Here is a 23,747-nt window from a genome sequence, read left to right as displayed (position 1 = left end):
AGCACAGAAGTGTAAATGTACGATATACATGATGTTTACATGATAACAGCATCTTGTTTTGATAACCTACAAGGTATAGCGTGGACCCTTCTCCCCACACACTGAGTTGGAACAGCCTATCGACTCAATTATGGATGTCATAGATAGATGACCCTTAAATTAAAACATACTATATTTTATAATAGATAAACTAATATAAAAATAAGGCCTGCCGAACAAGAGATGCACACTTTGTATTCAGTGGCGGAACTAGAAAAAATGGGCCACCCCGCAAAAATATTTTTATCTATATCTATATCGATATCTATATCTATATCCAGTGGCGTAGCAAGGTCGGGTGTCACCCGGTGCGGCACTTAATGGTGTCACCCCCCAGAGGCGCAACGACCCTTCTCGGGGACAAACTTTCAATTTTCGATTTACACCCCCCCCCCCCCGTCAAACTTTCGATTTGCACCCCTCCCCTCGAACCTTCGATTTGCACCCCCCCTCAAACTTTCGATTTGCACCTCTTAAAAGGCTATTTAACACTCTAGTTAATCACTCTATTAAGTGGAATTATCATTTCTCTCTATATATTTTGCTATTTTTTGCCTTGGTGTCACCCCCCTAAATGGTGTCATCCGGTGCGGTCCGCACACCTCGCACCCCCCTCTTATATATATATACAAACGCACAATAAGAACATAGGATTCTCACTGCTGACCTGTTCGGTTTTTGAAAAAATAATTGTTTTTTTTTTCAATTTAAGCATATTACAACATGTCATGTGTGTAAGTGCAATAGTCTGTTTTAATTTTTTTTTTCTTTTTTTTTCCCTGTAAAGATTGCCTGTTTATTAGGATCAGGACTTATGGGGTAATGATAATAATTATAATAATGAAAATAATAATAATAATAATAATGATAATAATAATAATAAATAATAATTAATAATAATAATAATAATAATAATAATAAATACATTATTTTTAACGGTTTCAATACTAGTACGGTGACTTTTTTCATATTGGCTGTAAGTAACGAATATATTAACGACATATTACAAAATATCATTTAAATAATAAAGACATATATATGAACGAGCAGTTAAAATATGGAAAATAGGCAACCAGAAACCAGCCTCCATTTCCTCTTAACACTTCCATGCTAAAAACCAGAAAAAATACATACGAGTTTTCACGGATAACTCAACTACATTTGCCATAAAAAAAAATTGTTCTGGTATTAAAAAAATGTTTGTTAGTTCTTGTGAACGGCTGGTGTAATTCTGACACAAATTCGAACCTTCCCTTGACAGATAGGAACGACAAGCAAGCACGTTGACTCCATGAGAACAAATTTCTATCATGCTATTTTTTTGTGTGTCGACAAAGGAGAATGTTAATTGAGGTTCTGTTGTTGGAATTGGTGGTTCTCAACGCTACACATTTGGGGCTAGCATTTTTACTCTCTCGTATACAGAGTATAGAGGAAGGTATTGTAAGCGCAATAGTCTGTTTTAAATATCTAGTTATTTTTATCTCTGCTATCAGATCTATTGATCTCTAGACGGTCAAAAGTATATAAAACATGAAAGCTTTGTATAAGTTTATGGTGTCTCGTTTTATGTTTATTTTTATGTTTTTTTTTTGTATTTATATTATTAATTTTAAATGCAATTTCTTTTTGTACAATGTCATTCTTTAGTAAGTACTTTATAAAAAATAATTATTAAGAGAAGTAATTACTTTTTTAATTTGTTTAGTGCAAATCTATTTAAAGGAGCTTATGTGCTCTCCTATTTGACTATTTTAAAAAGGGAAATAAGTCATGGAAGTGGTTTGAACGTTTACTTATCTTTGATAAGTTTGATTGTAGGAGAAAGAGGACTCGGCTTTCACAATGGTTTAAAAACAAAGGGAAAAAGAATACAAGAGTGCGGGGTGGTGTCTTTAGAAAAAAAGATAATCCAATCGCAGCTATAGTAATCTTTTTACATAACAACCATCAAGTTAAAAATGCAAGAAAATTATATTTTTTAACTATATTTTTTTAAATTATAGTCGGCTGTGGGCCCCTAAAGGGCCCTTTCCCCCCCCCCCCCCCGCATTGCGGGGTCTGGCGGCACTGTAGTTCCGCCCCTGGTTGTATTACATAAGAGTGTTGGATAAGCTAACTCTATAGAATGTTGATGAAGGGGTCCCACTGGCAGGTGTCATATTCAATGAGACCGCTTTGCCGGGCGACTTAGTCTCTACAGAAACGGTATTGTCAGTGGTCCTTTTGTCTGGAGCCAAATTGATAGGAGCCTTTTTGTCGTGAGCCAAAATGACGCTAGCCTATTTGTCGTGAGTCGTAATGACAGGGGCCGTTTTGTGGAAAAAACTAAATGACGGGAGCCTATATGTCGGGAGCCTTATTGACTAGAGCCCTATTGTCGGGATCCTATATAACGGGAGCCTATTTGTCGGTAGCCTAAATGACGGGAGCCTATTTGTCGGGAGCCTATATGACGGGGTTCATATGTCGCTGGCCCTTTTGACTGGGCCGATTTGACGGGGTCGTTTTGACGGGTCCGTTTTGTCGGGGTCGTTTTGACGGGGCCGTTTCGTCATTGGCCGAATTGACGCCGCACGCCAGTTGACACGTATCCTAAATTGTGATGGAGGCGTGGTCGAGTCGGCAAAATAGCTCATGACTGATACATTCGAAAAATGTCTCGAGTTCAAACCATCTAGCAGATAAGGCTCGATCCATTCCAATACTAAAAAATAAGAACGAAGAAGAAGAAGACTTCCTTACACAACTGGTGTGTGCATTGTTGAGGATATAATTTGGACTAGTTGAACTTTATTAGGTAGTTATTAAGGGCGTTGTTCATTTTATCGGTAATTATTTACATTTAAATTATTGTTTAAGAGTTTAGCCACGATATTTTAAGTTGTTTCATTCAAGCAAATAATTTCTCTGTATTAAATTTCCAATAAGTCAATGGATCACCTCGAAATATTGCAGAAATTTCATTTAATTAATCTTGCATCGTTAGGTTTGATAATCGGTACTTTGGTTTATATAATTACTATTTCTATTTTCACAAACGGAAAATTATAATTTTTTAACAATGAACGACGATATTAAATGTATCGGTATTTAGTCAAAACAATTCCCGAGGATTCGAAGTCGATACTCATAAAATATCGATAAAGTAATTAATATATTTTCCCGCCATTTGTAGGATGTGCAAAATTTACATAAATAAAAAAAACACTTTATTTTAATTAACGTTCTATTAAATAAAACTTATATTCAAGTTTATATATCAGTAATAAAATGTTTTGAAAGTTGCTTACATATAATTCTTTTTGTTTTTACACTCATTACTCAGTAGGCGATGCGTAGTATCAGAATCGATGCTAGTTTATAAAAGAAAACGCCGATACCTTCTGAAGGTAAGGTTTGCCAAATTGACAAACTTGCAAAAGTTATTCTTTTAATTTTTAAGTTAATTAGAAGTAAATGCAATATGATGATAGATCTAGCTATAATTACTATAAATACATATTAAAATACTTAATAATCGAATTACAACAAAGACAGAAGATATGTATTTACATAGCCTACTATTTAAGTTATTATAAATGTTTTGAATATCATAGACGGAATAAAATATTGAATATAAGTTTTACGAATCAGAAAATTGTTCTTAATAAAAAATATTTTTTGGAAATAATCAGCTATTATATCTTTTTTCAAAGTGTTAATTATGTATGTTTTATACTTACAAACGCGATTTAGTTTATACTTCCGATAACTTATTTAGATTAAAATATTTCAGAATGAGGTGATCCATATCCATAGACATTATTTAATTTTGTCATTTAAATTATGTTAATGTCATGATTATAATTTGGCGGATTTATTGTACTGTAAGCTCCACATTTGAATGTAAACTTTATAGGATGTAAAATAAAATGGGAGGAACCTCAAAAGCATTTGCTAGACAGAACAATACGATTACCACGGGGAGTGAACAACAGACAGACCAGACGTGACAAAACTAGCCTGTAGGCTGACCAGTGACCAGGTTTGTTAGTGCCGTGGGGGGGGGGGGGGGTTGATAATTTGTTAGTTCCCAATGTTGGGCCCATTGTCCCATAGGATTTTATATGGCAAGGTGACATAGATATAAAGACAGGCCAGTCACAGATTCGTTTGTCTGGCCAGTAAAGCATATTGCTGCTAAACCTAGTAGTTCCGAATTCAAGCACCCGTGTACATGAGGCTCTATGTAGTCTGTCGTTTGACCTAATTCTTTTTATCGTCGTCATGGTGATAATGGCTGTCGAAAACGACGAATCCGAATGTTTCATTGTCATTTCAGTAATATATGCTTATAAGCGTTATTTTCTGCGTATTATTCAACAATACTGATCTCGTTTTAATAATTGACGAAAAGTGCTTGATGCAATCCTGCCATTTGTACATTTTGGATCTAATCGTTGAGAATATCGAGCAAAATAATATACATTACGCAAAACTTTAATTACAGTATTTAATATTGTTTTAAAAATGCTCAAAATTATTCTGAACTATAGAAAATTATGTATTACGTCCTACTAAATTATTTTCATTAATTAAAAAGTAATATGGAGTTTAAAAAACCTTCCAAAAAATAACTTTATCGAGATAACAGCTAACTAAGCCCATCCATTTTGCCGTTTGTATTTGAATGGGAATAAATCTAGCAAACGACTTATTACTACTGTACAGTAAATCACGTCACAACAAACAGTCCTTTAAAATTACCCCACCGTATCGGCGTAGCCATTTAAAATCCAAGGCATTTTTTTCACAAATCATTTTCTAGGCTATCGATTATTTTTGATAATTGAAATTCGTATCAAATTCAAGGTAAACACATTTCGTTTTTAATCATTTAAATAATCTTGGAAAATATTTTTTTTAAACCGTAGGCGTTACTGCTGACAGTAAACAATCAAGGGGAGACAACTCCAGAGTAAAACAATTAGGCCCACAACTGCCTTAGGTTATAGAAGCAAATCCAAATTGTTTTTAAAAATTATCATTAGAAGAGATATATTTTAACAATAGTATTAAATTAGCTACTGGATAATAAGTCCCATCCCCCGAATGAAGTAGAATATATATGGAGAATATGTATTTTTACGAGTTTCTGCATCCTTCCCCCCCAGAGTTTCTTCCAGGCATCTCTTCGAGGGGGGGGGGGCGAAGCGCCCCCGAATTTTTTTTGCCGCCCCCCCCCCCCCCCCCGAACGAAATGAAATATATATAATTTATATAGAAAATATATACTTTTAACAGTGTCCGCCCCCCGCCCCCGAAGAAAGTTTACCGCTCCCCGAAAATTTCAAGTGCCCCCCCCCCCCCCCCCGGAGAAAAAAAGTCTGGAAGAAACACTGCTCCCCCCCTCTACAATTTTAAGTGACTCCCTCGGAGAAAAAATTCGGGAAGAAACGCTGTTTCAAATAGTATAGTTTTTTTTTTAACCACATTATCAAAGTTGACTAACTCGTAAGGACGGCCTAGGGACTGGAGCGGCGTCGGTCCCATTTCCAAAAGTCAAACGCCACTTCTTATTTTTCCCATTTAGATCTATTTATTTTATGTTACAGCCTCTGATACTTGATAGTGATATTGTAGGACTGCTACTAAATTTTATTTTTGGCTTCTTTAAATGTGCTTACGGCAATAAAAGTTTAAAGTGTTCTGGCCATCGAAAGCCGATCTTCATTCCTGCTAGCGATGAAAGTCTGGGGTCGAGACTGCGTTACACTCGGTCTCAGCTTTTAGTTTTCCAAAATCCTTGGTCTCCGTCCTCAACACAGATCTAGAGTCTAGATATAGATCTAGATCTAGATTTGATTCTAGGTCTAGAATCTAGTTTTAGTTTTACTGCTATAGTGTGTTTTAATGCAATGTTCCAATTAATTTAGCCTATACTTAGCCGCAGCCATACTATAAACGGTAATCTATCGCTTTAGCGTAATCAATTCGGCCGTCACTAGTAATGTAGGGATAAGGTAACTAATAAATATGGCTTAAATATGGATATATTTTTGCATATTTTACTAAAATACTAAAGATAATTGAATATTAAACCACATTTAAGGTTTAAATCAATAAAAATGTCAGGAAATTAAAGTTTAACAACGATGTTACAGATACTAAATTTGCTATTAAAAACAGCGGCCATCTTATTTTGAGTCATTTCCCTTTAATATCTATTTGTATGGAAATGTATTGATGTTTGCTGTAAAATAGGTTAGTCTTGTGTTTAAATACAAAGCATGCGTTTTTTTTTAAAATTCTGCCCTTTAAACAATTTAATTGACTGACAATAAACATCAGTTCTAGAATTATTATTATGAGATGCAATTTTTATACATTAAGATACTCTCTATTTTTATAGAGCTACCACTACATATCTAATGTTTATTTAAATATTAGTTTGAGTTCATTCTTATTGTTTGTGTTATTGTTTGTTTCCTATTTTCATTTAATATTTTCATGCTTTTTTCCTTTAATTAGTGATTTAATCACAAATGACGTCCCGTTTTTGACCTCTCTTCACCTTAAACCCCCCCCCCCACCCCCATTTTTGCCGTCACGAAATAGTCGAAATGTCGAAAATTACCTTTTTGCCCTGTCTATTAAAAAGTCAAGCCATAATTCTAATGAAAAATATTTTTAGCATTTTTGTATTAGGCGAAATACATAACGTTTCACGTTTCTTACCCCTCCCACTTCCCGCGTAAAACGTCGTCTCAAAACCAGTTACTCCACCCATTAAGTGTGCGATGTCATTTAGGGTAGATGTCAAGTCCTATATACATTTTGAATAACCTTTGTTGTCAAAATGTTGATACCAAATACCCAAAAGGAGTTATATGGGGTTGCCCATAAACGATGTCACATATGCAATGCTAATGTGACGTCAACTTACGCAGGGTGGTCGGGGGGGGGGGGATGCGTGACGTCTATTTTGGAATCTTCTATAAAGCTGTGCTCAGTGAAAATGAGGAACATAAAGCGTTCGTTTTCATGCATACATTTGTTCATAACTATTGCATGCCTGTTGTACTAAGCGGTGTTAAACAACCTCAGCACATCATCCCCGCCAAAAAGGGCCTGCCACTAAATGCCTACCGACGAAAATAGGCCGCACTATATTGACTCCAAATGAAATAACTTCTGACAACAAGGCTCAAACCAAGTAGCTCCTGTCAACAATATTCGACAAGTATTGACTAGCAGGTAAAATGGGACAAATCGAAAATTGAAAGTTTGTCGCCTCTGGGGGGTGACACCATCAAGTGCCGCACCGGGTGACACTCGACCTCGCTACGCCACTGAGCTAATGTAAAGCCACAGCTCAGTATAGGCTTGAATTTAACATAAAATAGTGTTAGCAGTGGACAGCCTCTAAGACTGTGCATTAGGAGTACGGCCGTCGGCAAAACGCCAGAGTCCGACGATACCTGTACATCAATTTTGTCTTTTATGAAGTGCGGAGCACCTTTAAGACCTGAGCTTGGCCCCTGTTGACACCACCACTAGCGCCGCTTATGTCCACATATTAATCACACGTTTTGCGTGGAGCTTAATGGACAGACGTTTATAGGTTGGACCGGGAGCCTAAATGCATTTACCGAAGCCGCTGTATCACGGGCATTTTAGAGCCGAACGTCTCAGGGCAGCAGGTTGCAGAAATTAAAAGCACGTGAATTTGTATAGTAGAGGGAGAACATCATGCCACTGTAATAAATTAAACACCAAAATAATTCACCGAACTAAAGTTATTTAGATCTATTCTTCAGGCTAAACGTCGTTAAAGTCTCATCGCCATAGTGATTTAGGGCCTGTTTTGATTTTCTTTTAATTACGCGGTATCTTTCTTAAACATTAGCCTAATGACAAATGACGTCACGCGCGCCGCGAACTTTGTGACGTTGTGCTTAGTGGGGGATGAAATGGCGTGGTTGAGAAAAATGACGTATTTCTTTTTTTTTTAACAGACGAATAAGTGATAGATTCTAATTTTCCTACGAACTATACGTTGATCTAGTTTTTTTTTCTAGAGTGGGATATCACTATATTGTGATGGGCGATTTATATATAATCTCAATATATTCTGATCTACTACTATTCATACGGCAACTATTATACTCGTGAGGAGGACGGGAATCACTCTTATGTTCCGCAGACACTAAGTAACAATGTCAACAACTTAGTTTATGAAATAACATGAACTTAATTAACACCCACACTTATAGATCATTTTCACAATATCAAATAATACATCCGTCTTCTACTATATCTAACCCCCAACTAACTTCACTGCTGCGTCTTACGTCATCGGTACATTGTCGCACCATGCTCACGTCACACTCACGCCACACATATTTTATTGAACACGCGCACAATACTCTCGCACCAAATCGTCTACCGTCAAGTTCGTACCGTCCTTAGTAACCTCTACTCGTCTAGTCTAATTCTATATATCTACGCTATGACACATATAGTGGGTGTTGTTTTTTTTTGGTAATAATGGATGGTGGGGAGGGGTAAACATTGACTACTGAAGAAATCAAAAACTGATGACAGCAGAAGGCAAAGAAAAACAAAAACCATGTGGTATTCAAATGTAACTAATTAAAATTTGAACCTATTTTAAAAAACACAATAATCTTAATTCAGAAAAAGTGTAGGCCTAAGACTAATGTCTACAGACAAAATAAACAACTAGACTTAATTAAATGGATCGCCCATAAATGACGTCATACTTTTCCCGACAATTTCCCTCTCACCCAATAGTTACTAAAAGCAAGATGATGATTTAATATCATATCGCAGTTCTACTATGCCCGAACCCTTAATCACAATTTCTAACGAAAACGAATATATTCTTCATCATTTTTGAAAAAAATATTTTACACCGTCCCATATTTTGAGTCCAACGTCATTTATGAGGAATATGGACGACCTAATAATTGACAAGTTAAGGGGTCATCCATAAATGACGTCACGCTTTTTTAATACGATTTTTACCTCCCCCCTCCCCTCCGTCACACGTCGTCACAAAAAGTCAGACCCCCCCCCTAAAATGACGTCACACATCAGCCTACAACCCCCCCCCCACCCCCCTCAAAATTGCAGTTGATTTTTATTAAAACATTGATATTTTTCCAAAATCTTGTCTGAAATATGTCAAAATATAGTATTTTAATCAATTCCTATTATAATTTATTAAAACTGTTTTTTTAAAAAGCTAAATAATGTCTAAAATTCGTTTTCTAACTTTTCTTCTATAAAGCAAAAGTGTGACGTAGCACCATCTGAACCCCCCCCCCCCTCCCCGTCATCACACATCGTCACAAAATTACCGACCCCCCCCTCCCCCTTACGATTGTGACGTCATTTATGGACGACCCCTAATCAGTACAAAAGGGTTTAGTAAATGTTGGACCTCCCAAAGTTTTTTGAGATCTTGGATGTACATACATACATAGCCTTCATTTCACTTGAAAATGAAATTAAAGATAAGAAGACGGCCCTCTGTCTTACTTATATTAAACAAGACAGGTATGTATATTAAACAACAAAGTCAACACAATATACATACGAATAGACATTTTTATCCAGGGAAACTACTCTAAATTTTATTTGGAAAGATGGCCGCTGTTTTTTTTCTACTAATATTTATCTCAAACACCTAGTTTAAAGTTAGTTTCATGTTATTTAAATTGTTTTCGTCACTGTTTGTTATTTTAAATCAATTATCTGTGATATTTTGTAAAATTTGACTTAAATAAACTTATTTAAACAAATATATTCATCAGCTACCTCTCCCGCACATTACTATTGCAGCCGAATTGATTACGCTAAAACGATAGATTACCGTTGCATCTAGATTCTAGATCTAGATTTACCTGTTTTTAAACAATTGTATTAAAAATTTTCTGTGTAATGATTAAAGACTAGCGATGTTTTTATCACATGTAACTGTAACCATGCTAATTTACTTTAGCAGCCATCTTGTTTAAGATTTTTTTAGGCTTAGAGATTCAGGGGAAACCACTCTATTTTACAGATTGCTGCTGTTTATTTTTATAGGCCTACTAATTAACTTACAGCAAATCTTGCTCGCAAACACTGCTGTTTAAAGCTAATTTCTGGCCTATATTGATCTATTTAGCCAATGATTTTGGTTTATCATTCAGTAATCTATAATATATTAATATAATAATAATAATACTTTTCTCACTTTCATTTTTGACAGCTGATGATAAAAATAGGTTATATTGTGATGCTGCCACTGAAAATATTTGCTTTAAAAACTAACCCCCCCCCCCCCCCACCCACATGAAAGCAGCCTCCTCTTAGTTACCTCCTCTAAGTTTAAAATCGTTTCAAACTAAATTATCTGCCCCTAATAATAGCCGTCACCAAACCCGGCTCTACGATTGTTTTGTAAATATTTAGCGTGAACCACAGCTCACCAGACCATGTGAGGGGGTGGGGGGGGGGGGGGGGGAATAGCGATCGAGAGGAAGAGAGGGGACTGTAAGGCGCGCTTGCAGCTTGTTTTCTAACGTCTCCCAGAATAGAATTATATATATATATATATAGATTGGCCTCATTGGAATTTATGTTAACATACAGAAAGTGTTGTTAGAAAAAACATAACAATAAAAATTGACATACACGTTAGTCATTTTATTTCATACAATTTTCATGTTACAATTACCAATGATTCACTTATTAGAATTTTCATTGCAATGTTGTTTTTTACTTTCTCGTATATACGAAGTATAGAGAAAGTCTTGTAATCGTGCACAAAAATCACATTAAATTTGGACAGTTTTCACCGTTTTACTCCTCAGTCCTTCATCACATCCGGGATATAGAAGACTTATTTTAATCGGGCAAAAATCATAAACTCAGATATATAAAAATTTTGGCGTTTTATGCGTAATAGAGTTGGAAAAACTTGATTATCCAATTCTGTCCGTGTGTGTGTCCGTGTGTAAACACGATAACTTGAGTACCGTTACAGCTAGGTTGATGAAATTTCATATATAAGTATTTTATCAAAATCGTAGATCCGTGTCCACTTTTGAGCGATTTCCGATAACCGGAAGTGGTACTTTTTCTCCTTTGAATTTTTCAAAAGCCTATAACTTGAGTTCTATTTCAGATAGATAAATGAAATTTGATATGTAAGTAGAAGATCTAATTCTCTACCTTCTATCAAATTTTGAGTAATTTCCGTTTATCGGAAGTACTTATTTACGCTACTTCCGATTTCTCAAAAACGCATGTAAATTTATAAAGTACTAATAATATTGCGCACTATTATGCACATCTTTATTTAGCGTTCACTTGGTGTGCATTTCTTTTTTCTACGAGATTATATTCTATTTTTTAAAATAGAGTATTAAAAATGGATTAAAAATTATGTCTAGAAGTCTATATCCCGAGTTGCCATCCCCCGTAGTGTTATATTAGAATATTCGATAAAGTTTAGGGGAGATCACTCCCGGTTTATTTTATTAGGAGTCGTCCATAAAGGACGTCAAACTTGTGGGGGGGGGGGGGGGGGGTCCGTAATATTTTGAGGATGTGGGATGAGCAGGGAAGGGGGGGGGGGTTCAGCTTGTGTGATGTCACTTTTGCATCACAAAATGCAATGTTATAAAGCGAGTTTTAGCCATTATTTCGCATTTTAAAAAACTATTTTTATAAATTGTAACAGTAATCGATTAATATACTCAGACAAGATTTTCAAAAATGTCGACGTTTTAAGACAAAACAACTACAATTTTGAGGGCGCTTGTAGGCTGAGGAGTGACTACATTGGGGGGGGGGGGGTGGTCTGGCTTTTTGTGACGAGGTGTGGCGGAGGCGAGAGGGGAGGTAAATATGGGCCTAAAAAGCATGACGTCATTTATGGATGAGTACAAAATTAAATAACAACTAAACCAAAAATTACATTTTATTGTTACTAAAGATATCAAAATGTAACAATTGCAGCTTTAGTCTCTCTTTTCTTCAAATTGATAATTTTATTTATTTGTGCTGTTTTAAATTAAATTAAATATTTATGTAATTGTTATGAGTGGTTAATCTCTAAATCCTATATAAATATGTGAAGAAAATTACTGTGTATTATTTTTAAACAGCTAGCATGTAGAGAGGTGTCTGAGATTTGGCATAAAGTTCATATTGAGTAAGAGTGCAGAAAGATAAAATCGATATATAACATGTTACAAAAGCATTTAATTAAATTTTTAAAAAAAAACCATGAATCTAGCAAAAGTAAGGAAGTGAACATAAGCCTTAACAATGGTTGGACCAAGTTGAAACTTGAGGTTAGTTCCATAAGACATGTAAATGAGGGGAGGGGAGATTCCAAAATGGGATTAATAAAATAATGTCAAACAATGAACAAAGAAGTTTTTAATTTATTTTTCACCAAATAATTTTGTAGGCTATAGAAAGTTAATTGCATCATTTTACTGATCAGAACAGAAACTTAAGTACAAAGTAAGCATTAGTCAATGGAACAATAATGAGCATCCTTTCGTACATCTTAATGACATTGATTGTAAAATTTTAACTGGATCTGCACACCATAAAGAACTTAGTTCCTAGTACAAATGTAATTCATCCAGGTACTAATTTACCACTTAAAATTCAATCTCAATTCAATTTACTATAATATCTGCATTAGTGAAGACAATATATACATCTCAAAGATTAGAATTTCTCTGGGGCAGCCAGTTTTTACATAAGGTCTGTGTGAGTTTTACATAGCAGCCAGTAGTGTTTGATCATAAGATTTAAGATTCTTTACCTATCAACAGAATGATTAAGTATTAAAGTATTAAGGACATATTGCAAAAGATGAAAAAGTTTTTACAAAAAAAGATTGTCTGCTCAAAAGTTTTGATGTCACTGAAGGACAGTGTTTCTTCCAGACTTTTTTCTCTGGGAGGGGGGAGGGGGGGATGGCAGACACTGGTAAAAGTATGTTTTTAGTGTGCGCACTGATGCCTGGAAGAAACTCTGCTGTAGGCCTACCTGTTGGCCAGATGCCACTGTAACTGCTGGCCTGATGTCATTGTACTTGTCTAATGGAGGTTGTTTTACCTGTCAACATGATATTCTGTCATGTTGCTGTATGTCTGACTGAGCTGTTTGTGAGTAGTGTAAATGTGTTAAGCTGTAAATGGTGAAAGTTATGAATGTTATTGTGTTACAGCACTTATATTGTAAACATTTAGTAAATGTAAATAAATGCACTGAACTCAAACTTTGTGTTTTATTTTAGTTAGCTTCTGTTATTGTTAATGTGTGTAACTGGTTAGTGCAGATTTAGTTAACTTCCTTGTCCCAATGAATGTGCATTGACAATTTGATATAGTTTGAAAAAAAATAGGCAATTAACTGTGTGGCCTGAGAAAAACCATGCGGGTATAAAAAGAAAACCCTGGGTTTCTAAAGTTATAGCTTACTTCTCCTATCATACATATTTACAAATACAAAAAGAAGAAAAAATTGTAGACATGCAGCTGACATAATAGAATACAATTTCTTTTTATAGTCATAATACAGTAATTGATGTGGTATACCAGGGGTCAGCAACCTTTTTTTTAAAGAGCCACTAGCATTTTTATTTCATTATTATGGCATTTAATCAGGATTAGGTTAATAAATGTAATTTTTTATTTAAAATAAATAACTTAATAAATAAAATAATATTTATTAATATAGAATCATACAAATGTCTCGAGTAAAACATTAAAGTATTTTAGCTAGCTCTGTTCTGATAAGATTAGTAATCAAATAATATAACTATTTTAGAAGAAACCATTTTAGAAGCTAATACATTTTTTGTCTTTATGGACATCACTAGCTCAAGAGGTGTCTCCTATTAGCCAGGCAGGCCTCAACACGAGAAACTCGCACTAACTGGCTTGGATATTGGTTTGAGTACCGAATCTGTCACTTCTGTCTTTCGGTTCACATCTGACTTACCTTCCACCCTACTTGTACCCCACCGTCCAGTACCCGAATCAACCATAGGAAGCTAATAACTAAAAACAATGTCACTCAGGTCTAATTAATGCATACTGAAAGATAGAGAAATGCATCATTAATAAAATAACATTCACTATTGAAAGTTATTTGAAAACGTCGGGGGCAGTGGCAAGCATGGAATTGTCATCACTGGGCTGGCTACAGCACGGCTGTGGGGCTGGGTGCCCAAGCGGCTGTCAGCTGTCCGTAAATTTTCTACCACACCTACTATCATTGTTCTCTGAGTGTTTTATCCAGTTTAAAGTTGTTTTTTTTTTTTACAGTATAATAGTTGTTAAGAGTTTTGAAAATGAAATAACATGGTGTATGGAACTCAAGACAAGAGCCACATCTTGATATCAAAATAGCTGCATGCAGCTTAACACAAGCCGAGCCCTGTAGCATACTCTCCCACAAAAGAACCTTTTCATAATACAAATATAAAAGTTAATAAACTATGGCCCACTATTGGATGACCCTAGTTAAAGTTACGTGAAGAGAAAAAATAATAAAAGGATACTTAATAATAATAATTTGCTCTAGAATTAATTATTTTAGTTAAAAAATGAATTAAATTGGTGTTAAGTCATGATGAATTTCCTAACTTACCACAAGAATGAATTATTTATGAGTATTAAAATTAGAAATTTGAGAAAATCTTTTGTAACAAACATCACATACATGTGGCCTCTCTTCCTGATTGATTTTTCTCATGTGCATTTAGATTAAGACTTTGAGAAATCTTTTCTGACAAATACTAGATTAATGGGGCTTGTCTCTTGAGTGACTTTTTCAAGGGCACTTAAATAAGAACTTTAAGAAAATCTTGTATACAGACATATGGCTTATAACCTGTAAAAACATATCATAACAAATTATTCTTCTGAGTCAACTTTTTGTGACAAATATCACATTCATGTGGCTTCTCTCTTTTATGAATTTTTTTTTTAGTAAAGTAATTTGAGAAAACCTTGGATATCAAACATTACATTCTTGTGGCCTTTTTGTGGGAGGGGGGCGGACGCTTGTTTGCTGAATAGAATCGGAAGAATTTACACTGGATTGGTGAGTAGATAACCTGTATCACTAATTAAAGAAACCAATAGTATAAAAGCGTATTGTACATTGTGTAAACGTAAAAAAAATGTTAGTGAAGTTATAACCCACCAGGGGCGGAACTACAGTGCCGCCAGACCCCGCAATGCGGGGGGGGGGGGCACGCCATATAGGGGCCCACGGTCAAACCTAACAGTTTTTATTATAGTTTTAAAAATCTAATTTTCTTGCAATTTTTGACTTAATGTTTGTTTTGTAAAACGATTACCATAGCTGCGGTTTGATTATCTTTATTCTATTGACACCATCCCCACGCTGTGGTATATTCCCCCCCCCCCCCTCTTTTTTTATTAAAACCACTGTGAAAGCCAGGTCCTCTCTCTTCTACAATTAAACATAACAAAGATAAGCAAACGTTCAAACCACTTCCATGACTTATTTCCATTTTTTAAATAGTCAAATTGGGGTGCTCATAAGCTCCTTTTAATTTTAATAGATTTGTACTAAACAAATTAAAAAGCAATTACTTCTCTTACTAAATATATTTTCATAAAGTACTTACTAAAGATTGACCTTGTATAAAAAGGAAATGTATTTAAAATTAATAATTTAAATAATAAAAAAAAAATAATAATCATAACACGAGACACCACTACTTCTCCAAAGATTTCATGTTTTATATCCTTTTGGCCAGATAGTTGTTAAGAGAACCCGTAGCAGATAAAATGAAATTGATTTTCTCAAATCACACTAATGCACTTACACACATGATATGACGTAGTAATTTGTTTTAATTGAAAAAAAACTTTTTTTTTCAAAACCTGAAAAGGCCTGCAATGAGTATCCTATACTCTGTTCGTATTTTGTGTTTGCGGGGCGACCATTTTTTTCTAGTACCGCCACTGAAACCCACTTTACCAACATTGTCCAAGATGATTGGGGGGGGGGGCTTTTTCCCCAACATAAATCTCAAGGATTTGTACTTGATTGGTGAGTAGATCACCCTTTTAAGACTTAGAAAACAAACCATGTGTATTAAAGCGTGTTGTGTAACAATAAAATAAGAAGAAAAATGTGGGGGGGGGGGGGGGGGGGAGGAAAGAGGCACTTTTTTTGTCAAGGTTAAGGAAATCTAAACCTTTTTTGTCAAGGTAAATAGGACGAATTTACAACGGAAAGGTGAGTAGATAAATCGTTTAACAGTTAAAACAGAAACGATTTGTATCGAAGTAGGTAGTCCAAACTGAAATTAACTATTGATTGCAGACTTCTGGATTGATTATGTCATGAAAGAACTTTTAATTGTAAGCTCTATGCCACAAATTTTATAAAAATATCTTGATAAATAAAAAAGTTATGCGATTTTTAAAAAAGCAAAATTTGGTAAAAAAAACTGATTTTCAAAAAATGCCATTTTTGAGAACCCATATTTGCTAAACTAAATAACATAGAAGTGTAGAAATTGGTAAAGTTACTGCAAAGTTTGTAATATATATGCCCAATTTTTTTCAGTCATCTAAAATGAGTCTTTCTAAGGTAAAAAAATAATTGAAAATGACAAAAATGCGTTTTGGTCACTTTTATTTTCATAAAAAAAAAATTCAAATTTTTTTTTTTTTGCTTTGGACATACAATAACTCTAAAACTATTGTGTTGGTAACATTAACAGGAAGAATGTGTTTAATTATTTTCAAAAATCACATGAGTTAAAATATTATTTTTTAAAAAAATGCCACAGTTATCTAGTGCAGGAGAAACAGAATCAAAATTTAGTGGAGTAATATAATGTAATCTAATAAAGACGTGATGCCTACAAGTGAAGTAGCAGTTGATACTACATTCAAACCTATCGGGTTGATAACTGCTTTGGGGGAACAGTTTTTTAAAACCAAAACTCCACATCTTTATATGTCTTGTTTCCCCCAACCTTGATCTTGTGGAGCATCAAGAGTAAGTGATATGTTTTGGGAACTGTAGTTGGGGGGGGGGGGTTGTTATGTTTCTGGAGTGATCATTACTAATTGGGCAACTGGTTGATTTTAGAGGTGGGAGTAGATTTATCCAATACATACCAAGCAATTCCGATAAGTATGGAATTAAAATATTTTGGGCATGTGACTCATGTAACACCACTAAAAGGGTGCTCATATTTTGCCAAAGAAAACTAAAGTTCCCTGCCAGCAAAAGGAAATGCCCAGTTACTTTAATTTTATCTAACAACTGTGCTCTCTGAGGTGCAAATTATTAGAACGTGTTAATGTTCTATTATTTTATTACTAAAGTTGATTACTTCAATCCTGTTTGATATTTTTGTTACTCAAATACCTTCAGATTGTTAATTTTTAGTTAAACTTTGAAAATGTAACACAATGGCTTAACCCACAATGAGTAAAAACAAATATTTAGAAGCCAGTTTATAAGTTATAAATATTTGTTCCATTCAAAATTGTGTACGGGTGTATAACACCCAGTTGCCATGGACCGTATAAAAAAAATTAAAACCTTCATAAAAAAACTTTTTTACACAGATTTTTAAAATTTACAACCTCCAATGTGTTCATCCCAACCACCTTATAGATGGGAATGAGGCCCAGAAAAAACTATAAAACGAGACTCGAGATGTGAGCAAAAATATAGCGACTTCGGGTCGATTACACCCAGTCGCCGGGGAAAGGGTTGTTAAATGAAGTCAAAGACATTTGTGAGGAGTTTGACAAAGATATACTTATTCCACGTCGAGCTGGAAAACAAATTCAACGCTGCAATCTGATGACAAATACCCCTGAAAAGTATTACAGAATAGCTGTATTAATGCCTTTCCTTGATTCCGTTATATGTCAAAAAGGAGACACGTTGCTGAAACATAAATCTGTTTTGGGAGTTTTTATGCGTCTTTTGTCCAATCACTCGGGTTCCAACAAAGAACACGAAAAGAATGCCATAACACTTATGCAAAAATATCAACGTTTAATTAACAGCAGTGTCATCGATGAAAGAATTGGGGAACTGAAACTGAGGTGGCGCCACATTATTACAAGTGGAAATGTAACGCAAAATGCTCATCAAACTTTTTAATGTGCGAGGTAAAAATATGTCCAACAATCCACAAACTACTACAAATATTTGTAACATTGCCGGTAACAACTGCCGTTCTGACCCTTTTGGTGCATCCTTAAGGTCGGTGCACGGGGCGCCCCAACCCCCCCCCCCCCCCTCTAGCTACGCCTCTGGACTTACGGACATCCTGGAAAAGTTTAACTCCAAATTCTTATTTAGGCCTAGTAATAGATGTTATCGAAAATATCAAATCCCTATATTACATTATCAGTTAACGTACACATGGTGTGTAAATGAATTAGTAAATTAATTAGTATCTTTATATTTATAGCATGTTTTGAGAGGTCTACTAATTTTTTTTTTGACGTCCACATTGGGGGGGGGGGGGGGGGGGCGGGGGGTAGTCGGAAGTGGACGAGGGAGGGGAGTGGGAGGAGGGGGGTTAAAATTCCACATTTTTGTGGACGTCATAAATGGATGACCCCGAGTCTAGTCAAGTCTAGTATACATGTCATAAGTACTGTAAACACTTACGCAGCTATTAAGGTCACTGCGCATGCGCAGAACTTTTGAATTTAGGCCTACTAAAAACAAAAAACAACAAAGTAACTAAGTGAAGCTGGTCCAGGAATTTTTAATTCATTTAGGACGCTATCTAAAAACAGGTATCAGGAAAATTATTCAGTACCCTATTCATATATAAGGGGACTAATAATCTCTTACCACATTTAAGGGTTAAATCAATAAAAATGTCATGAAATTAAGGTTTGACAACGATGTTCCAGATACTAAATTTGCTATTAAAAACAGCGGCCATCTTAAGAAAATATTATTTTGAGTCATTTCCCTTTCATTTCTATTTGTATGGAAATGTATTGATGTTTGCTATTAAATACGTTTGTCTTGTGTTTAAATACAAAACTTGCGTTTTTTTTAAATTCTGCCCTTTAAACAATTTAATTGGCTGACAATAAACATCAGTTCTAGAATTGTTATTATGAGATGCAATTTTTATGCATTAAGAAACTGCCTATTTTTATAGAGCTACTACATATCTAATGTTTATTTAAATATTAGTTTGAGTTAATTGTTATTGCTTGTGCTATTGTTTGTTTGCTATTTTCATTTCATATTTTCATGCTTTTTTCCTTTAATTTAGTGATTTAATCATAAATGACGTCACGTTTTTTTAACCTATCTTCACCTTAACCCCCCCTCCCCCCATTTTCGCCGTCACGAAATAGTCGTAACGTCGAAAATTACCTTTTTGTCCTGCCTGTTAAAAAGTCAAGCCATAATTCAAACGAAAAAGATTTTTTTCACGTTCCTTACCCCTCCCCTTTCCCGCGTAAAACGTCTCTCAAAATCAGTTACTCCACCCCTTAAATGCGTAATGTCATTTATGGTAAATGTCAAGTCCTAACTTCCAATACACATTTTGAACAACCTTTGTTGTCAAAATGTTGATATCAAATACCCAAAATGAGTTATAATAATATGGGGTTGTCCATAAACGATGTCACATATGCTATTCTAATGTGACGTCAAGTTACGCATAACCGCAATTTATGACCTATAATGAAGGGGGGATGAGTGACGTCAATTTTGGAAGACTTCTATAAAGCTGTGCTCAATGAGGAACATAAAGCGTTCGTTTTCATGAGTACCTTTTCTCATAACGAATGATCCTAACTATTGCAAGCCTGTTGTCCTAAGCGGTGTTAAACAACCTCAGCACCCCATCCCCGCCAAATAGGGCCTACCGACGAAAATAGGCCGCACGACATTGACTCCAAATGAAATAACTTTTGACAATAAGGCTCAAACCAACTAGCTCCTGGCAACGGTAAAAAGCCAGAGCTCAGTATAGGCTTGAGTTTAATATAGAAATAGTGTTAGCAGTGGACGGTGCATTAGGAATACGGCAGTCGACTAAACGCTCGAGTCTGACGATGTCTGAACATCAAGTTTGTCTTTTATGAACTGCGGAGCACCTTTAAGAGCTGAGCTTGGGGAGGGGGGGGGGGGGTCCCTTTTGACACCACCACTATCGCCGCTTATGTTCATATATCAATCACAAGTTTTGCGTGGAGCTTAATAGGCAGACGAAGTGTTTAGGTGGGACTGGGAGCCTAAATGCATATACGGAAGCCGCTGTGTCACGGGCATTTTAGAGCCGAACGTCTCAGAGCAGCAGGTTGCAGAAATTAAAAGCACGTGAATTTGTATAGTAGAGGGAGCACAGAATGCCACTGTAATAAATTAAACACCAATATAATTTACCGAACTAAAGTCATTTGGATCTATTCGTCAGGCTAAACGTCGCTAAAGTGGGGATGGGTAAACATCGACTACTGAACAAATAAAAAACTGATGAAAGCAGAAGGCAAAGAAAAACAATAACCATGTGGTATTCAAATGTAACTAATTAAAATTTAAAAATATTTTTTATAAACACAATAACCTTAATTCAGAAAAAGTGTAGGCCTATGACTAATGTCTACAGACATAACAAACAATTACTCAATTAGGCTTAAATGGTTCACCCATAAACAGTGTCGGCGCCAGGTTATTTAGCGCCCTAGGCAAAACTTATTAAACGCCCCCCCCCCTTCAACCGTTCAATTTGTTTTTCCAACCCATTTTGCCATTTTTGGCGCCCCCTACGGACAGCTCCCTAGGCGACAGCCTAGTTCGCCTTATAGGTAGCGCCGGCCCTATCCATAAATGACGTAATACTTTTCCCGATGAATTCCATTTCCCCCAATCGTCACTAAAAGCAAGATGGTGATTTAATATCATATCGCAGTTCTACTAACTATACCCGAACACTATCTCTAACGAAAACAAATATATTCTTCATCATTTAAAAAAATATACATATTTTACCCCGTCCCATATTTTGAGTCCAACGTCATTTATGAAGAATATGGACGACCTAATAATTGACAAGTTCATCGGTACAAAAGGTTTAATAAATGTTTGACCTCCCAAAAGTTTTTGAGATCTTGGATGTACATACATACATAGCCTTCATTTCAATTGAAATTAAAGATAAGAAGTCGGCCCTCTGTCTTACTTATATTAAACAAGACACCTATGTATATTAACCCTTTATCTACTGACGGTACTTATAAGTACCACTTTAATTAGGTGCCTGTATTATTTTTAATTTAATACGAATTTTTAAAATTTTTGAGGTAATTAATAGTATTATCTCCCCTGAGTCGCCGGTAGTTTGAGGTATCGATGGTATTTGAAAATTTCTGGTGTGGCGCCATTTTCAATGTCTTGCTGTATCGGTAGTTAATAATTGTTCTGTACAGTTCTCACACACGTTCCTGATTTCCCTTTCTTTTACCTTATTTTTCAAGTTTTCAACCCCATATATTTTTTATTGGCACCTTCAATAGTCAGACAAACGCGTCTAACTTCTAGTTTTACAATTTTTATCAAATTGTCTATGTAATAGATCGATGTTTACAAGTGGACTTATAAGTACCGTCAGGGCACACGGTCATTTTTTTAGGATTTCTAGAAAATGGCGAATTTTCGATGTGAAGTGACATAAATATTATTTTGACAATTAATTATCGAAATGTACTCAAAAAATGATATTTACACATTTATAAGAAGGTTAGCATATGTTTTACCATAGAAATATTGTAATTACATGTTGATTTCTAGTAGTAAAAGAATAACAATAATAAAGGTAGCAGTTGCAGGCTCATTTACTAGGTTTAGTATACTTCATGTGTATACCAAAGCCTAGTTCTAGTAGTAATATTTAATTTGTTAGTTATATTTACTGCAATAAACTGTCTTGCCTACAATAACTAGCATTTACGTACTGTATACATGTAGACTAGTAATAGCCCATATTTCTGCATATAATAGGCCTATAGATCTATATGGTAAATTTTAATCAGCAAACAGAAAACAGTAGGCCAATACGACTATGCTAAACACATTGAGCTCACTTCTATTTATGAACTTTACACTGTAGTGTAGACTTGTATAATTGTAGCCTACTAGAATGTTATGACTAGTATTACTAGTAGGGCCTAGTTGTGTGCTGAATGACTAGGCTTTTGTTTGTTTATGCGGCTCATTGTAATAGCTATTGGAAGCTTCCAGAAAAAGCATGTTCAGTCCGGCGACTGTTGCTACACCAAAAAGACCACAGATAAGAATGAGGGAGCATGACATGTCGGCAACTTTTGCTGTGTTTGAGGTCTAAGATGTGTTCCGATAGAAAATCCAGTAAAAATCGTACTCAAAATACACTTTTGTGCTGTATTTATGTGTGAAAATTACAAAAATGATTGTTATAATCATTGCCATGTTATTAGTTACTAAATGGTATCGTTTGTTCCTGTTTTGTAAAAAAAAATTTTTTTGGAAAAAATGTCCTACATTCCTGACGGTACTTATAAGTACCAATATATGTTTGGGCCATTAAAAATTTATGAAACGAAATTTCCTTCGACATATGCTTTAAATGTGCCAAAAGCAATATGATAACACATTGATTAAGAAAAAATTTCATTCAGAAACTAATTCCGTAAATAAAGGGTTAAACAACAAAGTCAACACAATATACATACGAATAGACATTTGTATCAAGGGAAACTACTCTTAATTTTATTTGGAAAGATGGCGGCTGTTTTTATCTACTAATATTTATTTCAAACACGTAGTTTAAAGTTAGTTTCGTGATATTTTAAATTGTTTTGGTCACTAATTGTTATTTTAAATCAATTATCTGTTATATTTTGTAAAATTTGACTTAAATATACTTATTTAAACAAATATATTCATCAGTTACCTCTCCCGCACATTACTACTGCAGCCGAATTGATTACGCTAAAACGATAGATTACCCTATAAACTATAATAGGCCTACATCTGTGATCTAGACTAGCTTTTTCTAGATCCTCTCTAGATCTATAGATTCTAGATCTAGTTCTAGATTAGTTCTAGAATCTAGATTAGATCAAATAGATCTAGATTCTAGATCTGATTACTAATTTCAATCATGACTTTTGTTTAAACATGGAGAGAATTATGACAAAGATTTCATTCAGCTTTTGCGAATATACTCGTAACTCTAGAATTAGGACGAATCTCCTAGTATCTATATCTAGAGATCTAGTGTCCTAGATCTAGAATCTAGTATCTAGATTTGATTTCTAGCTTTAAATTTGTAGCACTAGTGACACTAGCCTTAAATAAAACAAAAATGCCAGAAATTAAGCTAACAAAAAAAAAAAAAAAACCTACAGTACTAGACTAAATCTAGATCTATGATCTAGATCTAGACTATATATTTATTGTGTTGTAAAAAAAAAGTTGTAAAAACTATTACTGTAACTTTTACACCATCAGCTTATAAAATTTATATTAATGTGTTTTTATTTCAGGTCTTTAAATAGTGGGCCCTGTTCTATAACTAGTAACAGCCTAATTAGGCATTAGTGTAATTTAAAATTGCGAGGCAACTAAAAACTATTCAGTTATATCTTAGA

Source organism: Physella acuta, unplaced genomic scaffold (genome assembly GCF_028476545.2).
Source record: "Physella acuta isolate Inbredline_101_S28 unplaced genomic scaffold, ASM2847654v3 ptg000186l, whole genome shotgun sequence".
NCBI lineage: Eukaryota > Metazoa > Mollusca > Gastropoda > Physidae > Physella > Physella acuta.
Note: the sequence above shows the minus strand (reverse complement) of the source record.